This window comes from Sapajus apella, unplaced genomic scaffold, assembly GCF_009761245.1.
Source record: "Sapajus apella isolate SASKATOON/1434 unplaced genomic scaffold, GSC_monkey_1.0 scaffold107, whole genome shotgun sequence".
Lineage (NCBI taxonomy): Eukaryota > Metazoa > Chordata > Mammalia > Primates > Cebidae > Sapajus > Sapajus apella.
In genome coordinates this window covers 3,061,409-3,074,759 of record NW_022437047.1, presented here as the reverse complement: position 1 = coordinate 3,074,759, position 13,351 = coordinate 3,061,409, and the positions used below count along the sequence as shown (strand labels likewise).

General features: G+C 38.7%; 1 protein-coding gene and 1 long non-coding RNA gene across 5 annotated transcripts in view; one reads left to right on the top strand and one right to left on the bottom strand.

Moving 5' to 3' along the window:
- The window catches only part of SH2D4B (SH2 domain containing 4B), a 101,451-nt gene that overhangs the window by 69,623 nt on the left and 18,477 nt on the right, over positions 1–13,351 (bottom strand). The gene's annotated exons all lie outside the window — the stretch shown is intronic.
- LOC116537197 lies at positions 1,403–12,085 on the top strand. The gene is made up of 2 exons (XR_004263015.1): positions 1,403–1,543; positions 12,024–12,085. It is a non-coding gene; the product is annotated as an uncharacterized LOC116537197 (long non-coding RNA).

Here is a 13,351-nt window from a genome sequence, read left to right as displayed (position 1 = left end):
GGTCTTGGAAATGAAGTCGCTTTCCTTGCCCCAACACCTTTCTCTCAACTTATTGGCTGTTGTGTGGTAAGCAGTACAAGCTTTGGACTTGGCTATAAGAACATCAAGGGCCACTGCAGCACTCTCTGAAGGAAAAGACTTGTATCACTCCTGGGCCAAAGCAGTTAGGAGATGGTGGCCCTTCTCTGCACTCTCTCCCTCATGTCCACTGGCTAGAAACAAGGAATCAAGTGGTGGAGTAAGATGAAGTAGCCTGGGGCCCTGAGTCTCCCTGGCCCACATCAGACTGTAACATTAGCAAGAAATAAACTTGTGCTATATTCAGCCACTGAGATTTCTCAGTTTGCCTATTACAACAGATTCCACTGATTACATGACTAAAATGAAAATGTATCCCAAAAGCGGAGTGCTGCTGAAACAGAAGTATAAACTCTGTGTCACTGCTTTAGCAGTTGGGTGGTGAGTTATGTTGAACAGGCTGGAGATCCATATTATGCAGCCACTAAATATTTGGTTAAAAAGCTAGACACTGTAACTTCAAAGGCAGACCCCATGCTTTCTGAACTCTTCATTCTAAGGGAGGAGGTTGAAAAACAGAACATTAGGAATAAGTGTTGGTTGCTAGGGACTGTGTTTGGCAAGGTGTTAAAAGAAAGAAATGAATTCAAGAAAGAACTGAGTGCTTTGCAAGCTGAAATGAAAGGGAAGAGAGCAAATACAGAAATTTGGGATGTTACAGGATTGGAAAAAGCATCTCATCATATACTACATTGCAAGAGATAGAATTTTTAAAGGTTTTGCATGACAGAGTGTAGGAAAACTTCTAAGCTTAATAAAGTGACAAAGGGCACATAGCACCTGCAGGTCAGGCTCTGTGAAGTTCTTGTGGTGGCCATGAGGATGTGCTCTGTCCACCTTCAACAACAGGGAGCAACACTGACCGAGCCCCGCGGTTCCTGTACCCTTGTTTGCTTAAGGACCTGCTTCCCAGAGGCTGCTGTTAGCCTTTTATTGAGGATACCAGGCTCATTCCCAGGAGACACCCACCTTCTTGCCAAAGGATTGTTCCCTGGACTGCACAGCTGCCTAGAACACCTCCGCCCACTGTCCCTTGCCCTCTCCTTCACTCAAGGTCAGCTTGCAATGACTCTCTCAGCCTCCTCCAGCTCTCTACCTTTCTTCGCTCCTAGGCATTTCTCTTAACAAAACCCTTGCATGATTAATCCCATCCTGTCTCTGCTCCTTAGAGAAACCAGACTAACCCTGGCACATTAAGAGTGTGATTTCTCTCTGGGTGCGGTGGTGCATGCCTGTAGTCCCAGCTACCCAGGAGGCTGAGGTGGGAGGATCCCTTGAGCCCAGAAGTACTGGACTGTAGTGCACTATGCCGATCAGGTGTCCGCACTAAGTTCGGCAACAATATGATGACCTCCTGGGAGCGGGGGACCATCGGGTTGTCTAAAGAGGAGTGAACCGGCCCAGGTCGGAAACGGAGAAGGTCAAAACTTCCGTGCTGATCAGTAGCGGGATCGCGCCTGTGAATGTCCACTGTGCTCCAGCCTGAGCAACATAGCGAGACCCCGTCTCTAAAAAAAAATTTTTAATTGTTTAAAAAGAGTGTGATCTCTCACACTTACTTTTACAAAATGCATCAAGGAAGATGCCCTTCAGGTGAAACGGAGAGGCACAGGGGTGAAGGGGCAAAGGAAGAATGTCAAAATGAGAAATATGTCTAGAAAAGAATTTTAGATGTTGTTGGCCGGGCACAGCGGCACACGCCTGTAATCACAGCACTTTGGGAGGCCAAGGCAGATGGATCACCTGAGGTTAGGAGTTTGACACCAGCCTGACCAACATGGTGAAACCCTGTCCCTACTAAAAAATACAAAAATTAGCTGGGCACAGTGGTAGGCACCTGTAATCCCAGCTACTCAGGAGGCTGTGGCAGGAGAATCACTTGAACCCAGGAGGTGGAGGTTGCAGTGAGCCGAGATCATCCCATTGCACTCCAGTCTGGGTAACAGAGCAAGACTCCGTGTCAAAATATAAAAAAAGCAAAAGAAAAAAAAGAATTTTAGATATTGTTACTGGGACACAAAAGCAAACTGAAGCCACTTAAGTTTTTGAGCCTGGATTTAAAAGTCTTTGGTTGTTCATGACTTAAACGGCCCTTGAGCATCCAAGTCTGATGACCAGGAGACAGGTTTCAAAGGCTACACTGGTCTACAGGGTGAGAGTCTCAACGTTCACTTCAGAGGAGGCCAATGGGAATCGAAGACAAAAAGCCTCATCCAGGCTGGAGTCAGTGTCCACTCAAGGAATTCTCTTCACTGCAAGGCAGGGAAACTTCATGGAGCCTGACCTGTAGGACTTCAGAAATGCTATAGATTGGAGACTGTGGCTCTCATGTTCTCCACTTTTCCAGGTGGCATTTCCTTAGTGGGTATTCTGACCCTGCTCCAGCACTGTATATAGTGCCTTAGGGGTGACAGATGTTTAAATGCTATGTCTTCTCAGCACATTCAGACCTGATAGAGATGAGTGCAGAACCCCGGAGACAGTGGACTTTGAGCTGGATGCAGTGACTGGCTGGGACCTGAAGGTGTCCTCGTAAGAGGTAGTGAGTGTATTTTAGATGGAGGAAAAGAATGAAATGTGTGGATGGCCAGAATGACAATTTAGGACAGTAACAATGCAATGTTCACCACCCCATGTCTCTTCCTGAGCCCACAGATGACTGCATTCCTCAGCTTCTCTTCAGTTCTGTGGGGCCATGTGACTGAATTCTAAACCACGGAATGTCAGGGAAGGGATTTGTGCCACTTTTAGGCTAAGGCCATTAGCAGCTGGTGTGCCTTTTCCCATTTTCACTCTTGTCCACCCAGCTGGAAATAAATGGTGGAATTTCAAGAAAAACAGCATCCTGATCCATCAGCCAATATTTGAAAGCAAGCCACACGGAAGAACTACCCAACCCACATCAAACTGTGAAATAGTTAAGTAATAAACCTTCATCATATTGATCTACTGAAATTTCAGGTTTTTCTATATGTGCAAGGCAGCAGTAATTCTCCAAATGTATATAGGAGGGCATTGTTATTTTTAAGTATGTTACAAGCAATATAGTAGTAAAGAAACAACAATTTAATGATTTAATTGTGACTGATAGAAACAAAGAGGCAACCATTCCTTAGAATTATAAAACTTTCAAATTAATAGTGGGTAGAAATAAATGATAAGAGGATTACCCATCCTGCTAAGCAAGGAGAAAAGACAAAGCAACACAAAAAATGGGTAGCTATTACAGCAGGCACTACCAACTAACTACCCACCCTCCATGCCTGCCTCACCACAGAACCCCAAGTTGTTCAGGGTGCAGCAGAGATCTCCGTCTTTTAGGAAAGGAGAATTTCTACCGCCACGCCAAAGGAAAAAAAGCAATTGATCTGGCAGGGCATGGTGGCTCATGCCTGTAATCCCAGCACTTTGGGAGGCCAAGGTGGGCAGATCACCTGAGGTCAGGAGTTCAAGACCAGCTTGGCCAACATGGTGAAAACCCGTCTCTACTAAAACTACAAAAATGAGCCGGGCATGGTGATGCACACCTGTAATCCCAGCTACTCGGGAGGCTGAGGTGGGAGAACCACTTCAACCTAGGAGGCAGAGATTGCAGTGAGCCAAGATCATGCCACTGCACTCCAGCCTGGGCAATAAGTAAGACTCCGTCTCAAAAAAGAAAAAAAAAAATTGGTCTAATCCCATCAGGTAATATTATTCTCATTGGCAAGTGATTCATCTATAAGTGATCAGATGTCCCCATTTCTGACAAAGAAGATATAAGCAGATGTTCCAGTGAAGGGTTCTTCTCCAAACAAATGGATCAGTGTTTTCAGGAGAAACACCTTCATGCTTCACTCTTTTACCCCACTTTCTACTTCCTGCTAGGAATGAAGCAGTGACATCTGGAGCAGCTGGAAAACTTTTGCAACCGTGAGGATAAAAACCACATGCTAAGGATGGGGAAGCGAAAGAAAGAAGGGAAGGGGTCCTTGGCGATCTTGTTGAGCAGCTAAACTAACATTACCCAATGCAGCACATCTCCAGATTTCTTGTCATCTGAGAAAAACAAGGAACCTTAAGAAATAAAGTCCTTTAGTTGGGTGTGGTGGTGCATGCCTCTAGTCTCAGCTACTAGGGAGGCTGAGGCAGGAAGATCCCTTGAGCCCAGGAGTTGGAGACTGCAGTGAGCTATGATTGCACCGCTGCACTCACTCCAGCCTAGGTGAGAAAGCAAGAACATGTCTCTTTTTAAAAAAGAATAAAAAAAGGAAAAGAAATAAAGTTCTTTATAGAGATAGAGGGTAGAATGATGGTTACCAGAAGCTGGGAAGGGTAGTAGGGCTGGGGGTAGGGAGTAGTAGGAATGGTTAATGGGTACAAAAATATAGTTAGATAGTGTAAAAGTGAATGAAATATGGCCTGAGAAGGACTCCATTGTTCTCTATTTGAGTCCTCTCAAATAGAGAGGACAAACCTTAACCAAACTCAATAGGTAGACAAGATTGAAACCCTACCTTAGGATGACGATCCTGTAACAATACCATACTTCAACCACTCATAGACTGCTGAGTGTTTAAACTATGTTCAAATAAGGCAAACGTCAACCTATGACCAATTCAGCTGTTTCTGTACCTTACTTCCAATTTCCCTTTTTTTGTCTATAAATTTGTTCTGACCACAAGGTATCCCTGAAGTCTCTCTGTATCTGCAGTGATTCTGAGGGCTGCCCGATTGGCAAATCATTCAGTGCTCAATTAACTTCCTTTAATTCAGCTGAAGTTTTCCTTTCAACAACAGAATGAACGTGTGGCTTAGGCCACAAAATTAATGGCATATTACTGAAATGGGGAACATGGAAGAAAGAGGCTGGAGATATCAATATTCTGTTTTGGCCAAATTAAGTTTGAGATGCTTTTATTCAACTCAACAGGCAGTTGAATAAAATAGAATTCAGGGGAAAGGATGAGGCTAAGAAATAGGTGTTTTGAGTCGTCAGTGTATAGATGATATTTAAAGCCAAGGAAATGGATGGGATCAGCTAGAGAGTGAGAACTGGCAAAAAATGGAAGACATCCAAGGACATTGTCCCAGGAGAGACACCCTAATACTTCAAGAAGAGGAGGACCCAAAGCAGACCTGGAGAGAGAGGGTTGTGAGGCAGAAGAGGAACCTGTGAGTGTAGTATCCCAAGGCAAGTGGAGAAAGAATTTCAGGAAGCAAGGAGAAAGGAACCTTGCAATTGCTGCTACTGGGTAGATGAGATGAGGGCTGAGAATTGGACGCTGGATTCAGTAACATGGAGATCACTGGTGATCTTGACATAAGTGGTTTCCTGTGTCTGTGAAAAGGAAGACTTGGAAACTTGAAAACATTTAGAGGAAGATATAAAAGTGTATCATTATAACTTTGGAGAAGGGAAGAATTTGTTCTACAAGATGTAAAAAGAATAAACTGCAAGACACAATGTTGATAAGTTTGAGTACAGATTAAAGTTTAAAATTTCTACACACAAAAAGCACATCATAAAGACAATTAAAAATCAAAACTTCAAATGAGAGAAAACATTTGAATACCTGTAACCATCAAATGATCACAACTATTAATAAAAGTAGTAATAATAGCTAACATCTATAGAGGGCTTATCTACTAATTACAGTTCAACATATTTTATATGAACCAACATACAGAAATCCAGAACAATTTTTCTCAACTGGAATTCCGTAAGAGAAATAAGCCCCATGAAACATAATTTGAATGACTTTTCTCACTTTTCCTAAGGATGACATATAGGTAGTACCAACCTACACGCCTTGTGGGAGAGTTCACTCAGCACATGCAATGCATTCTTTAGGACAAAAGTTACCAAATCACTGGTTCTCAGAGCCCCTTGCATTCTTCAAAAATACTGGGTATTTCAAAGAACATCTGTTATTGTAGGTTATATCTACCAATATTTCCCCTAGTTAAAACTGAGAACTTTTAAAATACTTATTTATTTAAAATAATGCTAAATCATCATATATTAACATATACTGTATAATATTTAATGAAAAAGAATGATGTATTCTAAAACAAATATGTAATTGAAAAACACGGTGAAAACACCATGGCATTGATCTGGGCAATTATTTTTTGGATATAAACCCAAAAGCACATGCAACAACAGCAAAAATAAACAAATGGGATAATGGCAAACTACAAAGCTTCTGCAAGCCAAGGAAACAATTAACAGAGCAAAGAGATAATCTACAGAATGGAAGAAAATATCTTCAAACCATATATCTGGTAAGGAGTTAATATCCAAAATATATAAGGACTCAAACAACTCAACAGAAGAAAACAAATAACCCAATTAAAAAATGGGCAAAGGAGCAGAATAGATATTTCTCAAAGGAAGGCATACAAATAGCCAACAGGTATATGCAAAAATGTTCTGCACCACAGGTCACACAGGTCATCAGAGAAATGCAAATTAAAACCACACTGAGATGTCGCCTCACACCTGTAAGAATGACTATTGTCAAAAAGATGAAAGATAACAAATGTGAAAGAGGATGTTGAAAAAATGGAGGCTTTTACACTGTTGGTGGGAATATAAATTAATGCAGCTATTGTGAAAAACAGTATGAAGGTTCCTGAAAAAAATTACAGGTAGTACCCTATGATCCAGTGATCCCACTGCTGGATAAATATCCAGAGGTAATGAAATTAGTATGCTGAAGAATTATCTGAACTCCCACGTTCACTGCAGTGTTATGCACAACAGCCAAAATATGGAATCAGCCTAAGTGATTATAAACTGATATGATGGACAGGTAAAATATGGTACGTATTCAGTAAGTCCTCACATAATGTCACTGATAGTTTCTTGGAAACTGTAACTTTAAGCAAAATCACATACAGCCAGTTTTCAAATAATGTCATTTCGTTCAATGTCATTTTGTTAAAACATTTATGAGAAAAAGATTGGTTTTGTTATTTGTCATTTCACTTAAAGTCACAGTTTCCAAGAACCTATCAGTGACATTAAGTGAGGACTTACCTGTACACAGTGGAGTATTTATTATTCAGCCTTAAAGAGAAGGTAATTCGGCTGGGTGAGGTGGCTCACGCCTGTAATCCCAGCACTTTGGGAGACTGAGGTGGGAGAATCACAAGGTCAAGAGAGCAAGACCATCCTGGCCAACATGGTGAAACTCTGTCTCTACTAAAATACAAAAATTAGCTGGGCGTGGTGGTGCATGCCTGTAGTCCCAGCTACTTGGGAGGCTGAGTCAGGAGAAATGCTTGAATCCGGGAGGCGGAGGTTGCAGTGAGCTGGGATTGTGCCACTCCACTCCAGCCTGGCACCTGGCAAAAGGGCAAGACTCTGTCTCAAAAAAAAAAAAAAAAAAAAAAGAGAGAGAGAGAGAGAGAAGGTAGTTCTCTCATTTGTGACAACATGGAGGACATTATGTTAAGCGAAATGAGGCAGGCACAGAAAGACAAATACCACATTATCTCACTTATATGTGGAATTTTTTAAAGTTGTTACTAGGGTACGGGGGCTGTGGGCAGGGAGGGGGATTAGAAGATTTCTGAATTAAATATATATATATATATATAATTGGAAGAGTGGCCTTGCTTTACATTTTTGCAAATCTGTTCAATGCCCAGCTTAATAGAAAGCAGCTGGATTACTCATATCTGCTCCTGTAATTTTGTTTGAGGTATATTTTGAAAAATTGGACTTCACCCAGTTATATAGCTAGAAAAAAGAAAACAGAATCACTTTTTCAGATAATCTCTGATACTACATCAAAACTCAAACAAGTAGTAGTTTCTTAAATGTTAGTTGCAATGTGGTATCTGAAACCATATCAATGAATTTACTGTACTTTGTTGTATTAAAAGTCATTAGCTATGTTAATTTCTCAGTTTTGACCAGGGAACCTTAGTGACATAAAGTATTACCATAAAAGGAATCTAGGTACTGTATATAGGTATGCTCTGAGCTACTTTGCAATTAACTTTAGACTTCTGCAAGTCTAAAGTTAATTCAAAATAAAAAGTTTAAAATTTAAAAAGCAAAATAAGTTGAAAATCCATTGGTTTGTTTTTCACTTTGAATGAATCTTTTACCTATGCATAATTTTGCAACATTACTCATTGGTCCTTTGGAGAATATTGGTTCATTGAATCAAACAGATCCTCCAAACACTGACTTATTTTATTTTGCAATATCTGAATAGTCATATTTGTAAATATCACCAAGAATCTTATAAGAAAAGTCATTATGTAGTTGTAAACTAATAAGCCCATTGTGGCAGACACAAATTTTCAGAAAATTTTAATTTTTCCTTTAAAGCTGAATTTTTATCATTGGCATGAATTCTATCAGTTGCTTTTCTTTAAGTGACAGATTCATTTTATTTTCAAATACCCAAGTCTGAAAAAAACATATATAGCTTGTCTGTCAGTGTTCCTTCAAGTAAAAATGGCGTCCCATGAATAAAGAGGCTAGTTCAGCAAGTAACTTGAACAATCACACATGCTTTTCTCAAGACACTCATCATACATCAGTTTGCAAAAGAAACACTTGATGCATACTTCCCATTTTGACACACAATATGAAGTTTACTGTTTCACCAATGAGTGAAACCATTATTGATTTTATTGTGAGTGTGTGATGGTGAAAAATACAATGACTACTACCAATAAGGTTCACCCACTATTAATTTTGCATTATTAGTATAAATGCAAAAAAAAAAAAAGTAAATAACCTCTTAGTGTTGTTGTGAAAATAGTGTTGACCTTGTAGGCCTCCAAGAAAAGCCTCACAGAACCCAGGAATTCATGAACCACACTTTGAGAATCACTGCCAGCATAACAGAGCTTAATTTTCTTACAAGATTCTAATAAAATAAAAAAACAAGCAAAAGAAAAAAAAAAAAAAAAAAAAACCCTGACCAGGCACAGTGGTTCAGGCCTATCTATAATTCCAGCACTTTGAGAGGCTAAGGCAAGAGAATTGCCCAAAGCCAGGAGTTTAAGACCAGCCTGGGTCACAAAGCAAGACCCCCTGGCTAAAGTAAAAAAAAGTAGCCAGGTATGGTGGTATGCACCTAAAGTCCCAACTACTAGGAAGGCTGAGGCTAGAGGACTGCTTGAGCCCAGGAATTCAAGGTTGTAGTGAGCTATAACCATGCCATTATACCCCAGCCTGGGTGATGAAACAAGACTCTATCTCCAAAAGACAAGAAAAACCTTATCTAAGAATATATAAATAATTCCTATACATGAATTGAAAAATAATGAATAGCCTTATTTAAAAAAAAATGGGGGGGATGCAACAGATATCGTGGCAAATGCTGTTAGTTACCTACCTGTTAACCCTCCCTCCACTGCCTCCTGGCTACTGGTACTCTGAGTTTAATCAAGACAGCAATATGCTTGCTTAAAATTCTCATTTTCTCAGTCTCCCAGAAAAGGGTGGTCAAGTCACAAGGTTCTGACCAATGAACGTAAATAGAAGGTTACCGGGGAGTTGCGGGAAACATTTTGCTGCCCTGATATCGACACCACCCGGGCTTTCTTTCTCCTCTTCTTTATACCGAAGAGCAGATGTGATGTCAGGAAGCACAATAGCCACTGTAGACCCAAACGCTAGGCCACCGTCTGAGGATCACTAAAGAAGAGCCAGAGGTGTCAGCCCGGCACTGTGGCCCATGCCTGTAATCAAAGCAGTTTGGGAGGCGGAGGTGGGTGGATCATCTGAGGTCAGGAGTTTGAGAACAGCCTGGCCAACCTAGTGAAATCCCGTCTCTTCTAAAAATACAAAAAATTAGCTGGGCGTGGTGACAGGCACCTGTAATCCCAGCTACTTGGGGAGGCTGAGGCAGGAGAATCTCTTGAACCCGGGAGGCGGAGGTTGCAGTGAGCCAAGATTGTACCACTGCACTTCAGCCTGGCAACAAGAGCGAAACTCCCTCTCAAAAAAAAAAAAAAAATACAGATCCACAAAATTAAATTCAGGTTATCACAGTATAATCATATAATGCCACTTACATAACGATTAAGCAACATATTGCTAATGAGCACAAAATGTATATTCCAGTAAGAAACAGATATAAGCATGATAAACATTGAATTTGCAATAAGGGTTGCATAAGAGATGGGGAGTGAGATTGTAGAAAGGCACCAAAGTAGGTCTCGACTGAATCTGAATTGTTTAAGTAAAAACAAATAAGGCACTAATGTTAACATTCGATAAATATACCATGGGCCCATGGGTATTTATAATATTATTTTCTATTGTACCTGTTCATTCGAATGTTTTATACTGAGAAATGTTAAAAGCATTATAAAATATATAAAAACTAATTTTCAATCTAATATATTAGAAAAAGAATGATAAAATAAGATAAAAGAGAGTAGGAAGAAAGAACAAATGAAGACAAAAGCTAAGATTAGTAAAATACAAAGCATGTATATTATAAATAAAACTAAATATTTGTTCTTTGGAAAATATAATAAAATAGAAACTGCCTGGCATACCCAATTAAGTAAAAATTAAATAAAACAAAAATATATACCATTAGGAATGAAAAGACAATATAAAACAAGAATCGATTATAAAGAATATGTGCTACTCTATCTTAATAACTTTGAAAATATATCGATATAAGCATAAATCTTCATGAACTCAGGTTAGACTTTCATGACTTAAGAAACAAGGGTTTCTTAAATATGACAGCAAAAGTATAGGCAAGGAATGGTTGCACACATCTGTGAACATACTAAAAACTAGTAAATTACATACTTTAAATGCATGACTTAAGGTTGGGTGCAGCAGCTCACACCTGTAATCCTAGCACTTTGGGAAGCTGAGGTGGACAGACTGCTTGAGCCCAAGAGTTCAAGACAAGCCTTGACCACATGGCAAATCCCTGTCTCTACCCCCACCCCAAAAAATAGCTGGTTGTGTAGTGGTATGCACCTGTAGTCCCAACTACTGGAGAGGCTGAGGTGGGAGGATCACTTGAGCCCAGAAGATGGAGGTTGCAGTAAGCCAAGATTGAGCCACTGCACTCCAGCCTGGGTGACAAAGTGAGACTCTGTCTCAATAAGTAAATAAATAAATAAATAAATGATGATTATACGGCATAATAATTACCTCTCAATAAAGCTGATTTTAAAAAAAAGTTTTTTCTGGTGATTAATAGGGTAAGTAGGAAAAATTAAAATCTATAGAAAATCTGAACAGTGTTATCAACTAACTTAATTGGTATTTATGGAACACTTCACATGACAGCTGAATACTTTCTCTTTCAAGTACCTACAGAACACTCACCAAGATAGATAGGATTCTCAGTTATTGAAAAAAAATCAACAAGCATAAAATATTTGAAATCATGTGTGCTATGTTCTCTGACCATAGTGGAATGTATCTAGAAATCAATGACAAAAAAATACTTGAAAAAATCCTTTCAAATATTCAGAAACTAAACAACACAATTCTAAGTAGCCCTTGGATTGAAAAAAAATCACAAGGTGAATTAGAAAATATTTTAATTGAAGAAATGTTTTTAAATAACTTGTAAAAATGCATGTAATGTAGTTAAAGCAGGGCACTGAAAGACATTTATAGCATCAAATGCCTATATTCAAAAAGAAATGTTTCAAATCAATGGTCTAGGCTTCCACACTAAGAAACTTGAAAATAAGAACAAATTAAATCCAAAAGTAAAAGTGAAAAAGAGCCTGTAATCCCAGCACTTTGGGAGGCCAAGGAAGGCAGATCACGAGGTCAGGAGTTCAAGACCAGACTGGCCAACATGGTGAAACCCCATCTCTACTAAAAAATACAAAAATTAGCTGGGCATGGTGGCTCATGCCTGTGATCTCAGCTACTCGGGAGGTTGAGGTAGGAGAATTGCTTGAACCAGGACCTGGGAAGTGAAGGTTGCAGTGAGCCGAGATAGCACCACTGCACTCCAGCCTGGGCTACAGAGCGAGGCTCCATTTCAAAAAAAAAAAAAAAAAAGCCAAAAAGAAATAATAAAGATAATAATAGAAATTGATAAAGCAGAAACAGAAAAACAAAAAGAAACCACAATAAAACAAACAAAAATTAGTTTTTGAAGCCATTAGTGAAATTGATAAATTTCTCAGCAAACCAATCAACATAGCAAGAGAAAAGACACAACTTGCCTATATCAGGCATAAAAGAGAGGTCATTACTATAAAGACAAGGGAATTTTATGAGCAACTTTATGTCAATAAGTTGATTAATTCGATTAAATAAACAAATTATTTGAAAGATGCAAAATATGCCGCAGTTCACTAAAGAAGAAATATACCCCGCGAATAGCTCTATGTCCACTAAAGAACTTGAATTTATATATTAAAATCTGCCCACAATGAAAGCCTGGCCCCAGGAGACACTACTGGTAAATTCTATCAAACATTTAAGGAAGAAATCAAATGTATACAAACACTTCTAGAAAACAGAAGAGAGGAGAATATATTCCAACACATTTTTTTGAGGCTGCCACTACCCTGATATTAAACTAAAGGCATTTCAAGAAAAGTACAGAACAATATTCCTCACACTGATTTTTTAAAATCTTAATAAAGTATTAGCAAATTAAATTCAAAAATATATAAAAAGGATAATGTATCATGACCATATATAATTTTATCACAAGAATTCAAGGTGGTTCAACATTCAAAAATCAATCAAAATAATCATATCAGCAGACTACAAAAGAAAAAATTATAATCACCTCAATAGTTGCAGTAAAACATTTGACAAATCCAACATCCATTCTAGTAAGGATTCTTAGCAAACTAGAAATAAAGGGTAGTTCCTCACTCTGATAAATGCATCTATGAAAACCTACAGTTAACATCACACTTAATAACCAAAGATTGAATACTTCCCTCTAAGATTGGGAACAAGGCAAGGTTGTTTGCTCTCACCATATCTATTTACATTAGACTGAAGACATTAAACAGTACAATAAGGCAAGAAAATGAATTAAAAGTTGTGAATATTGAAAAGAAAACTTAATTTGTTTCCATTTGCATATGATGTAATCATTTACCTATAAAATCTCAAATAATCTACCAAAAAATATTCAAATTAATCAGTGATTTTTAGCAAGGTCACAAGCTATAAGGTTAATACACAAAAATCCATTATATTTCTGTATTTTAGCAACAAACAATTAATAATTAAAAGTTAAATGTTAAAGTGTCATTTACAATAGCATCAGAAAACATGGAACACTAAGAGATATTTACAAAA